The following is a 13,372-nucleotide window of genomic DNA, read 5'->3' on the forward strand; positions in this document are numbered from 1 at the left end:
TCACCTTCTTGGTTTTGGTGGGTTTTAGCCAGCTTCTTTACTGCAATCTATTTTATCAGCAAGGTTTTTATGACCTGTATCTTGTGTTGAACTCCTATCTCATTCTGTGACTCAGAATGCCTTAACCGTCTGGGAATGCAGCCCAGTAGGTCTCAGCCTCATTTTACCCAGCTCCTATTTAAGATAAAGTTGCTCTGGTTCACATGCCCCTGACAGTATTCACTACTATCATCAGCATTTATTCACCATCAACTCATTGCAAGGCCCAGGGGGTGGAGGTCTTGAATTTGTAGAAATATAAGTCCTAGGCACATTCTTAAAAATGGCTTGGCTAATTCTTCAGTGTTGCCCATGCTTTCTATATTTATATTTTCATCGATAGAAAGACATTTGATCTAGATTCAAGATCATTGTCCTATATAAAAAATGATACATTTTTATTCCAGAGATTTGTTTTTTAGGATAGGTTGGCAGTTACAATTTCTGCTTTCCACTTTGTTGGTAAATTGAGTGGAACTAGTAGTGACGCAGTTGATCCATTTTTTTCCCTAAAAGATCTTGAATGAACCATACTTGCTAAGTTTCATGTTATGCTCATTAAATTTTGCTTATTTAGAGGTTAATATTGATGTGTTAAGTTTGAGAGTGCTCTCTGTAAATGGCCTTTATAGATAGTTTCACATACAAATATGGGCTCTGTATGCATTCTGTTTCCCATCTTTTTTATATGTAAATGTTTGCCTACATTTTTGTTAGTTTCTGAGTTCCTGCTCTTCTTAAAATGATTTTTTCTGCATCAGATAAACATTAATTTACTTAGATTCCAGAATTTTCTTTAAAAATGTTGTGACAGTCAGTATATTAAAGACACTAAGGATATACACACTAGCCTTTCCAGTGTGAAGTGTGTACTTTTTCCTTCTTCTTAAATTTTCTCTTATTGCTTATCTTATCAGGAGAAATGGGATTCTAACCAGTCTGTGAAAATCCACATTAGCTAGAATAGTTTTATGTTCAACAACCCTCTATTTTGTTTACTTGCTTGGTGTTGAAAATTGTATTTATTCATTCCATCTTTATCATGGTAATTGAGTTTGTATTTGCTCCTCAAAAATTTGATTTTTATTAATTAGTTTTTTTTCTCCATAATCAGCTAACAGACTTTTACTCTCTGCTAGCTTCTGGCTGCTGTGTTTTGGACACGCATTTGGATGCCAAGCCAATTATTTTTCTCTTGATGGTACTTTTTCTGTATGCTTGGAAACTTGTAAGATTTCTCATTTTAGCTTGAGCACTTTTATACCTAGGTTTTATTCTCAGTGTATCCTGGAAGTCAGTGAAACCTTAAACTGTGGATTGAGGCCTTCAGCTCAAATAAATATTCTTCTGTATTTATTCAATTAATCCTCCGTTTGTTCATTTTACTTTTGGAATTCCTATTACTCGCTTTAGCTCTCTTGTATCTTTGTTCTACATTTCTTACATTTTTTTTTTGGTCATTACTTCAATTTACATTTTGTCCTTTTCTTTTTGGTATTTATGTTACTTGATTTTCCATGCCATTCATTTAGATTTCAGTGGTAATTACTCTTTCATGTTGTCTGGTTTGTTTAGAAAATCATGTTTAATTATTTTTTTAAACCTATAGAATGATTATTTTATTCTGCTTTTGAATCACTATTTTTTCCTGTATTTTCCACTTCCACTTGCCTCTCTCAGCTGCTCTATTTTTGCATGTTTTTTTTTCCTATGGCAGCCAATTAAGTTATTGCATTTCAGCTCCCAAACTGTACCCATCTATACTAGAATTTGTGATGTTGAAACTGCGACTTGGCTAATTTCATTTCAGCGTTGTCAGTTGCTTCTCCTTAAGCTTTGTCAGTAGGGGACGAGACACACACACACACACACAGAGACAGAGAGAGAGAGAGAGTGCAAGGCAAGGCAAGGCAAGGTAAGGCAAGAGGAGTAAGAAGGTACTTACTATTTAATATTTTAATATTTTCTGTTTTCATCCTATTGGCTTTCTGTTACTTCCTGACAGTCTCTTTTTTCTATATCAGCCTGGCAATGCATCTTCATGCTAGTAGCAGATGTGTTGACCCATAGCAGTGGTTAAATCCTGTTTGCAGTGTTTCCAGCTCTGAAAACGTGAGCTTTATCCTAATACCACAGATACCCCAGCACCAACTAACTGACACCCCCTCCTCAGAAGTCTGGGTCCCAGCCCCCCATGGCACCTCTTCCTCCAGCTCAGAGATGCCATCACCAGCCAAGCTGAGCCACTTCCTCAAAGGTCTGAATATCAGCTCTGTGGGGCGTCTTCTCCAAGTTTCAGTATGTCTAAACTCTTTCCTTGTTTCCCTTAGCCTTGCAGGGTAACCTCGCTGTATAGTTGCTACCTCCATGAAAACTCAGAGTTCTCTTTCTGACCTTTCAGTTACCTAAATAACATTGCTTAATTATTTTTTATCTTGAATTTTCTCTGTTAAAATAATTGTTATGGCTTCTGTCTCCTAACTGGACCCTAATTGAGACACTGACTGATCATTCAGTTTGCTGGAGGTTCTTAAATGACTGCTATTTTCCTTTGTTAGCTCACTGGGTATGAAAGCTGGTTGTTGGAAGATCCTAAATGGCACAAGTCCCGATGGCAGCTGAAACACTGTCTTGTGGGCTGGTAGTATATGCACAGGACGTGCCAGTGCCATGGCTAGGTACTGCTCCCCAGACATCTGAGATTGTCTCCGCCCAAAAGACAGAAAAGATTGGACTTTTCCCCAGGATGCTCTGCTTTCTGCTATTTGTCTGGGATCCCTCAAAAACTGGTGTCTGAGCTCTCAACCAGTCCATAGAAAAGAAAGCATCATATTAGTAATTAGTATCATCTGGAGAACTTTTCCAATGTCAGCCTCATACTTCTCAGCAGTATATAGGCCCTAGCAGCAATTTGACTTAGGAAGTGTAAATGAATTGGGAAAGGCATCTGCATTCAGGTGTTCGCGTTTCCAAACCCTCCCTCAAAGATTTTTCTTTGTTATAAAATCTATCAATGTATGTTATAAAGTCTATAATAAGATAGATTTTTTTAGTTTTTAATATGGACACTTTATGTAATATAAATGTCTTATTTGTAGTTAGGAACTTACCTTTCAATAGGGTAGAAGGATGAGTGGAAAAACTAATCTAGGCTACAGATGATTTTCTCTTACTTACGTGTTTTTAAATACTTTTCCCTTCTCCCAGTGAAGGCTAAAGGAGTACCTGGAAAATTGGAGGGAAAGTAATGGACAAGATCAAAACCTTTGAGGCCCAAATGAATGATGCTTCTAAATGACTATCATTTATAGCTGCACCACTGATTTATTTAATAGTATTATACAGAGATTACTTGCATTTATGGCTGTTTTTAGGGTATATATCTTTTTTTTTCAGTGAGGGTGTTGCTATATTGCCCAGGCCTCCTTTCACCTCAGCCTCTCGAGTAGCTGGGACTACAGATGTGCATCACTGTGCCCAATTAGAATTATTATTTTCTTGATACAACATGTTTAAAAATATTTGATGGCAGAGACCAAATCCAACAAGAATTGATATTATAAATGCAGTAGATCATAATTAAGTTACTATGATCTGAATGTTTGTGTCCCCCAGTGCCAGTTCTTCTGTTAAAATTCTATCCTGCAAAGTGATGGTACTAAGGCTTTGGGAAGTGATTAGATCATGAAGAAAGGAGATTAGTACCCTTATAAAAGAGATTCCAGAGGGATCCCAAAGAGATTCCTTGCCCTTTATTCCATGTGAAGTTACAGTAGAAGAAGACTATCTTTGAGGAAGCAGGCTCTCACTTCACATTAAATCTTCTGGCCCCTTGATTTTGGATTTCCCAGCCTTCAGAACTGTGAGAAGTAAATTTCTATTATTTATAAACCATCCAGTATATGATATTGTCTTATAGCAGCCCAAATAGACTAAGACATAAATACTTGCTGGTTTTTATGTAACTGAAAACCTAAATTTCAATCATTTAGTTTTTATGATAGTTCTGTGAGATAATTACTCATACTTTCATTTTCTGGATTTGGAAATGGAGGCTTATATAAATTAAGTAGAGATTGACCTAAGCTATCCTGCTAATGCATAGCAGAGCCATATTTCATACTCAGTCTGTCAGACTCTAAAACCTGTGCCTTTAATCATTATCCAAGTTGCCCACCTTCAGAATTACTCTTTTTACATTTCTAATCACACTGTTAAATATTCTGAAATTTTATTGAAATTTAAGACTATCTATCAATTGGAGTATTCCATTGATATTATCATGAGGAATGTAAGTACATTCTTATAAAACCAAAGTGGTCTTTTTCAGTATAGGGAGAATATTATGTTTGGTAATAATAGCATTTACTAGTAATATTTATCTTGTGTGTGCTATGTTCTTGTCATTGCTCAAAATTCTTTTCAAATAGCAATCCATTAGTGATTATAACAGCAAAGTGAGGAAAGCATTATTATCATTGTCTTCATTTTCACAAATGAATAAACTAAGGAACAGAAGATTTTTTTTTTAAATTCCAAAAGTGCCAGAGCTTCTTGGTAAAGGCATTAGAATTAAGATTGGAAAGTCTGACTTCTGCGTCCATGCTTTTAACCACTAACCTATATCCCAATGGTATCTTATTTGTTTCTCTAAAATCTTACTTAAATCATCTGGGTCACATGATGTTCATACTTATGGAAGAGTATATTTTCACATAAAAACTTGTTAGTTGTTAATTACCAATTGTTTCTTTTAAAGATCATATATTTTATATCTAGATTTTATCTCCCTTTCTCAAAGGCAATAAACTCTCAGATGAAAGAAAAAAATTCCTAGTATTAATTAGAAGATACAATGATACAATGTTTTTCTCTATTTCAAATTAACCAGTACATTACAACCTTAAAATAATTTAATAATGGTGTTTACATTTAGAATACAACATTAAAGAGTAGGTTAATTTTAAAAATTATTTTGATACTTCTGTCATATTATTTTGTAATTGCTTTTGAATAATGTGAAAATTTTTCATTTCTAACATAAAATGTCCATTTGCTAGATTATTCTCATAATTTTGTTGTAATCATTATTTTAGTCCACTGGGTTTGGAAACTGAGGCTTATGGAGCATTCCATAATTTTTCAAAAATTATTCCTCCATATTTTAAAAGAGAAATAATCGGAAAGAGCATTGGTAGATTAGCTCCAATATTTTATCAAAATTAGGCAGAGGAGGATATGTAGAAACAATATCTTAAAATTGGTGTCCTAGAAATTGCAAGGCAATCATATCTTTGTATTTAAAGAACAACACACTGAATAATGATGCATTGGGCTAAAATTTCCTTTTTTCCTTATTTGAGTTGTTATTTCTCCAAAAAATATCATTTTGAAGAATATAATTAAAGTGCATTGCAGCACTACAATGGGGGCCATTGCACCTTCAGTTAGACCTTGGCAGGAGTATGTAATACAGATATCTTAGTAAGGCAGTATCTTTGTTGATTAAGATGGAATAAGAAGTAGGTGAAACTAACTTTATATGAAATTCTCTTGATGAACATTGAAAATCAATGGGTTTAACATACTCTGCTCTTAAACATGAATGAAGTAGAGAGGGTCTATTTTCTCCTTCAATGATTATGACTGCTCAATGAATCATATAATCTACACATTTGAGGTAGTTTATTAACTTCAATTTCATTTCTTAATTACCTGGAGAATTACTCAAATGTCATTGCAATCAATCAATCAGCCAACCTTTATTAAGTATCTACTCTTTTAGGTTTGAGGGGAATGCAAAGAAACTTGATATGACTCTTTCCTTCCAGAAACTTACAGCCTAATAATCCAATAATATTGGTAATTACCATTTGTTTAGAAGTTATCATGTACCAGATACTAAATGTAATATTTAATTTTACTTTTATAACATTCCTATAAAGTAGGTGGCATTAGTTCTACTTTGTGGATGAAAAAACAGACTAAAAACTGTCATATCCAAATTCACACATCTAGAAATTGACAGGGCAGGGATGCAAATGCATAATGGCCATATTACCAAGAGGAATGTCCCGGTGTACAAGCAAGGTTAAGATCCTTAACCTTGACTATGATTTCCCACTAGGAAACTAAAAATGAGATGGAGGTTCCTTCTATAGAGGTGCCTCATAGTGCACTGCTTTTTAAAATTTACATGTTTAACCTGGGGATTTGTTAAAATGAAGATTTTTATTCAGTAGATGCAATGATTCAAATGTTTTGCCCTCTTTGAAATTTATGTTGAAACTAAATCTCTGGTGCAGCAACATTAAGAGCTATGGCCATCAGGAGATAATTGAGTTATAAGGGTCCCACCCTCATGAATTAGATTAACTGATTATAAAAACACTTAATTGGCCAGGTGTGGTGGCTCATGCCTGTAATCCCAGCACTTTGGGAGGCCAAGGAGGGCAGATCACGAGGTCAGGAGATCAAGACCATCCTGACTAACACAGTGAAACCCCGTCTCTACTAAAAAATACAAAAAATTAGCCAGGCGTGGTGGTGGGCGCCTGTAGTCCCAGCTACTCCGGAGGCTGAGGCAGGAGAATGACGGGAACCTGGGAGGTGGAGCTTGCAGTGAGCCGAGATCATGCCACAGCACTCCAGCCTGGGCGACAGAGCGACACAATGTTTCTACCCTCTGGAGGATGCAGCAACAAGTTGCCATTTTGGAAGCCAAGAACAGCCTTCACTAGACACCCATTCTGCTACATCCTTGATCTTGGACTTCCCAGTCTCCAGAACCATGAAAAAAAAGTTCTATTTCTTATAATGTACTCAGTCTGTGGTATTTTGATATAGCAGCACAAACTGACTAAGACAGTAGGTCTGGGTGGAGCCTGAGATTCTGCCTTACCTCTGAAATTCAAATGCACTCTCTAGTGATACCAATGCTCTTAGTCAGCTTACTATTCTGAACAATAAGACTTTAGGGGACTTTCAACAAGGAAGAACAAGACTATTATTTCCACGAGAGTGGAAATAATAATCATAAAATTTTATAATGTACGTGCCAGTTAATTCTGGCAAGCTTAAGACATGATAAATGTAATTTTAAATTCTCATATATATTTATTAGAAAATTAAGAAACAACAAAAATTGATCTATAAATTAGAGTCAAGATTGCCTTAATTCTGCTTCCAATTAAGATGGAGTAGCAGGGATTTGATTTACCCTCCTGCTTGAGGTAACTAAAATACCAGACAACACATATGAAACAACAGTACTTAAGACATTAGATATTATAAAAAGAAGGGCAGTGATATTTGAGAGTTGGAACACAAATGGTATAAGTCCTATGACTGTCCCAGCTTACTGCCTAGAGAAAGTTTCCAAGCCATAGGGTAGAGAGGGAAAAGCCAGTAGAGAGAAGTAGGAATTTCCATGTGCCTAGAGTTTATAGAATACCAGACAAGAGAGAGGACATGAAGAGAAGACCTCAGAGATCTGCAAACGGTCCCCCTTGAGTATTCAGTTTAATAGTCATTAACGCATGCAGGTGAGAAAACTATCTGAGGCCAAAGAAAGAGCCACCCAAAATAATTTTCAGGAAAAGTAGCCATAGCTCAAACAGGACCAAGAATAGTGATTTCTCCTGACAGCTAGACTAAAAAAGCCTTAAAATTCACAGGCATCCGTTAAGAGTACAAAGAAGGGTCTTGGCTCAGTAGTAGGAAAACCTTAAAATAAATGCAGCTCTTGTCCTGCCTAACAGAGCTTAAAAGCAAGGCTCAAAGGGATCAAACTTTTAAAACAACTGTGATCCAGCACAAAGCTCAAGAAATGCAAAAATATTTATAAGAATACAAAAATATTATAGAGCCAAAACACATGAAATTTACAATATCTGGTATTTAATATAAAAATTACTCAGAAGGCAAAAGAATCGGGGAAATATAACCTATAAAGAACAGAGAGTCTAACAAAAAATGACTCAGGTATGATGCAAATGATAGAAAAAGTAGACAAGTATGTTAAAACAGTTATTATGATTATATTCCATATGGTTAAGGGGTAGAAAAAAATTAAATGTATTGAAAAGATAAATGGAAAATATGAAAAGACTAAAATATGAAAAGACTAACTAAAATATAAAAAGTTTTAATTTGCTTGAAACACAGAAAGCAGACAATGACATACCAAGAAACATGATCAACCAAGAAATCTTATATTCTTTGTTATTCCTATTACTTCACTGTGTTAGCCAACACTGCCTTGAAAATGTGACTTAGAAGGAAAGAGAAACATAGGCAGCCTATAGTTCCATTTTCTTTTTTTTCATTCGTTAGTAAGCCAAAGGTTGAGAGTGTTGATAGAATATGTAGAATATGCACATATAAAGAAATGAAATAAAACAGTAAGTTTTGTGCAGCATTTGTACTCTCCTGGTAAAAACAAAGTACATATGCATGTATGAGCTACTAAATACAAGTTCTATAATTTCAGTAATTCTGTATCTGAGTTAAATGCTCTTATATTTGCATTTAAAATAAGCATTTCAGGTAAGTTGATTAATGACATTCCTGACTTATGTGAATCTTACAAAATGGCACAATGCATACCACACATACAATTGAACCACCCAATTTTTACCCAAAAGCTTTGAAAATAGTTAGAACAATTAAGCCCTTTGCTAACTTTGCCACATTTTATTTAACAATTTAATACACATTTTTAAAAATAATTATCACAGGTTACAGTTTTATATAAACCTGTTGAAATAAAGAAGATGGAGATGTTTGACATTTTCTTTCTTAACTCCCTCCATTCAACATTAAAACATCCTCAACATTTGGGAAGAGAAGACAGTTTAGTATATAGTTCTCAAACTTTTTACCATCAATGACCTTTTTATTATTATGTTTTCCCACGTGTACTCCATATGTTGAAGATTCTGGTCTACCTAATAAAATGCCTTATTTGATTAAATTTTGTTTCCTCATTTTTCTTTTTCAAAGACAAATCTTTTTACTATCAATCTAGTCTTCTATCATTATGACAACCACCCTCAGTTAATATAATTTCAGCCAAAAAATAAAAAGATTACTATCTCCGTTAGGTATCCAAGAGTGTTGGCAAATGCCTCTGGGCTTTTTGAAATACTAAATCCTCACTGTTGTGGATCAGAAAGAATAGCCTCTCAATTTCTTCTATCTTTATTGCAGTGGAAATTACAAGAAAGACTGAAAATATGCAGTTGATCAAGGGAAAAAAGATAAGATTATAGGAATAATTCTGCTTCTGAGAGGAATACATGCCTGGTGACTAATAAAACCCAAAAGTTTCTTGGTACCAATGACCATGCAAATTCTCTTATTGATAATCTGTTGCTTATAGAATTTGCTTCAGAGAAAGTGAAAAACAAATAAATGCCAATCCCTATCCTATTCAGGTTATTTTCCATATAACCTGCCATTCTTTAGGCAGTGATAGATAATGGGGTTGCATAGGGGCTGGTACAGTACAAAGAATGTTAGGATACTTTTATTTTTCTTATATTGTTTTAAAAATTGATAGAAAAAAGCTAGAAATCCCCTCAGATTAAAACAAAACTACTTTGTTCTGATTTTTTTGACAAGTTATTAATTGGCTGTTGAAGAAAAACTATCACCAGTGAGATATTTTAGGCATATGTGTATATATATATATATATATATATATATATATATATACACGTATATATGTATATACGTGTGTGTGTGTGTGTGTGTGTGTGTACACATAAAGGTTTAAACTAGCTTTACTACCACGTTTGTAGTACATGGTTTCAGTTGTTTTGCTTAATTCTACTTGGTTATTTGAAGTCTCTGGCTAGATGGTTGTCTTAGTTCATTTAGTGTTGCTATAAACCAATAACTGAGGCTGGGTAATTTATGAAGAAGATCGGGCATCTGGTGAAAGCTTCAGGCTGCCTCCACAAATGGTGAAAGGCAAACGGGAGCTGTGCAGAGATCACATGGTAAGAGAGGAAGCAAGAGAGAGAGGTAAGTACCAGGCTTTTTTAAATTTTATTTTATTTTTAAACAACCAACTCCCACAGGAACTAAAATATTCATTATTCACTCACCCCCTCGTCCAGGGAGGGCATAAATCTATTCATGTAGGATCCCCACCCAGGACACAAACACCTCCTCATACACCCCACTTCTCAACACTGTCACAATGAGGATTAAATTTCAACATGAGATTTGTAGGGGTGAACATTCAAACTAGCAATGGTACACTATTTTTCTAACTGACAGATAAATCACACAAGGTTTTTCATGCATTTTTGGTACTGTCCCAGCTCCTATGCAGCTCCAATATCTATCACTGCCCATGTACTTATAGGCCCTGTTTATTCTGTCTTTCTAAAATACATGTCTTGTGAATGAACCTTTTTTCCTTTTAAAGCTAGCAGGCCTAAGCATAGATGTTATTTTGTGCTACTTCAAATCTGGAAACAAATATTGATAGAAAAATTCAATGTACTTTATTATAATCATAATTTAACTTTAAAAAGTTGTATGTAAGGAGTGTGTGTGTTTGTGTGTGTGTGTGAAAGAGAGAGAGAGAGAGAGAGAAAGAGATTTCTCTTGTAAATCATAAAATATCTATTTGTTCCTAAATAAAGAGCTGTCAGGCTCAGCTTTCTTATGGCTATTCAACCAGTACCTTTCACATAACTGTTCCTATTTTTAATGGATAAGGGATAAACCCATGACTCGTACCTTAAATATTTTTGTGTTTTTTATTATAAATAAAGAATAAAACAAAGGTTATAAACCAATTTCCTGTTTCTATAGCATAATTTCTCAACCTGTCTTTATGAGAAATTTATCTTGATTATACAGGTAAGTGGAGTCACAGTAAGCATCCCTTTTCAACCGTTCTATCTAAAATGTCCTGTTATTTTTTTGAATTATATTGTATCTGTACAACACCAGAATACTTGATTTAAAAAGTTAAAAATGAAAATAGTGGTTAAAACTACTTTTGTGCCAGATAGAAAAGAGATGTGAAGATTTGGTGAAGGTTTAATCTAAAATTTTCTTTTAATTTCTCCATTGTCGCCCCCTACAATTAAAGTTCTGTATGCCTATATTCTCATTTTTAAAAAAGAAGTTATAGCAGTCTTATTTTATGATCTTTTTATAACACAGTGGAATAATAAGCAGCACAATAAATAATGCAAATTTCATTGGTATAGGCCAACTTACATTTTTTACTTCTAATTAAACTCTTTGAACATAAGATTGATAAAACCATTTGCTTGGACCATTTTGAAAAAGTATGGAGGGGAACTTACATGCTAGTACAGGATTATAGGTTGCTTAAAAGGATTCCAACTGGGAGTCATCTGACCTCACTGTAAATACTTCCAGTCAAGGGACACTTTTACCTTTAAAGGTAAATCTTTGAAAACAGTTGTTTTTCTGAAAAAGTTATGTTCGATCAGAAGTTAATTTAATATTTATTATTTTTTTGTAATCTTATTCATGGTGTTTAAAGCAGGTGAACAGCTTTTATCCCAGAACCTTAAAACGGACCAAGGTTTTAGTTTAGTTTTATAAACTAGTTTTCTTTTTTTTTTTTGAGACGGATTCTTGCTCTGTCGCCCAGGCTGGAATGCAGTGGCGCGATCTCGGCTCACTGAAAGCTCCACCTCCCAGGTTCACACCATTCTCCTGCCTCAGCCTCTGAAGTAGCTGGGACTACGGTCGCCCGCCATCACGCCCGGCTAATTTTTGTATTTTTTAGTAGAGACGGGGTTTCACCGTGTTAGCCAGGATGGTCTTGATCTTCTGACCTCGTGATCCGCCCGCCTCGGCCTCCCAAAGTGCTGGGATTACAGACGTGAGCCACTACGCCTGGCCTCTAAACTAGTTTTCTAGGTTTTCTAGTTTTATATAACAGAAGACCATGGAACAATACACGTTGATAATATTTAAAAAGTAGTATTAGATTTGTTTAGATTGTTCTCTGCATTAGAGTTTGGTAATTATGACTCAGGTTTCTTTTTCTGTTTTTTTAAAATTGAGGTGTAATTTACATACAGTAAAATTTACCCTTTTTTTAGCATACAGTTCCCTGATTTTTAATAAATACATACAGCCATGCAATCATCACTAAAATCAAGATATAAAAAATTCTATTCACTCCACAAATTCCCTCTTGCTTCTTTACCCACTGACCTTTTTATGTCTACACAGCTTTGCTTTTTCCCAGAATGTCCTGTAGATGTAATTATATAACACGTAGCCTTTTGAGTCTGGCATCTTTCTTTAGTATAATGCATTCGGGATCCATCCATATTGTTTCAAGTATTAATAGTTTGTTCTTTTTTACTGCTGAGTGGTGTCACATTACATGGATGCACCACAGTTTATTCATTCACCAGTTGAAGGATATTTAGGATGTTCTCACTTTGGGCAATTACAAATAAAACTACTATAACATTCACATATAGATTTTCATGTGAACATAAGTTTTGACTGTACTGTAAATATTCAAGAATAGAATTACTAGGTAATTTGATAATGGCATGTTTAACTTTAAAAGAAACTGCAACTCCTTGCTAAAGTGGCAAACTCTTAGCTAAACTTTTGCATCCCAAAAAGCAATGCAATGCTCTTCACTTTTCCCAGTACACTTAGTAATGTCAATGTTTTTCTTTCTCTTCATTTTTAAAAGTAGTTTTCACAGGTGTACAATCATTTGTCATTGTGGCTTTTATCTGCATTTCCCTAATGACTAATGACGTTGAACATTATTTCATATGGTTGCTTGCCATTGACATAAATTATCTGGTAAAGTGTCTTTCAGATGTTATGCTCATTTTTATACAATTTTTTGTTTTGTTATTATTGAGATTTGAGAGTTCTGTATATATTCTGGATATAAATACTTCATCAGAAATATTGATTGACATCTATTTTCTTTCAGCCTGTGGCTTTTTTTTTTATCATTGTCTTAACAAGGTCTTTCGAAGAACAAAATTCTTAATTGTGATGAAGTTCAATTCATTATTTTTTCCTTTTATGAATGCCTGAATTCCTAGGTTTACAGATAGCCCTAGAAATAATTATTTCACACTGCTCATGTGCTAACTCTTCTTGTAACATTTTCTAATTTGCTATGTATTAACTGTTGGTAGTAATTATATTTTCTAGGTTCAAATTTAATTTTATTCAAAAAACAAACAGAAAAATTCTTAACTGCAGTTTTTCCAGATTTTACACTCCTGATATCCAATTTCAGATTATTTTAAGTGACTCTTGGGCTCCCAGTCTACTATCCTATAGAACC

At 34.4% G+C, this 13,372-nt stretch overlaps 1 long non-coding RNA gene across 1 annotated transcript in view; it reads left to right on the forward strand.

Annotated features, from left to right (window-relative positions):
* The first annotated feature begins 1,853 nt into the window (after nucleotides 1-1,853).
* The window catches only part of LOC115835889, a 57,213-nt gene continuing 45,694 nt past the window's right edge, over nucleotides 1,854-13,372 (forward strand). Inside the window, exon 1 of the long non-coding RNA XR_004030849.1 lies at nucleotides 1,854-1,976. This is a non-coding gene — a long non-coding RNA (uncharacterized LOC115835889). The remainder of the gene's footprint in view (nucleotides 1,977-13,372) is intronic.

The sequence above is a fragment of the Nomascus leucogenys genome, chromosome 7b (assembly GCF_006542625.1).
Source record: "Nomascus leucogenys isolate Asia chromosome 7b, Asia_NLE_v1, whole genome shotgun sequence".
NCBI lineage: Eukaryota > Metazoa > Chordata > Mammalia > Primates > Hylobatidae > Nomascus > Nomascus leucogenys.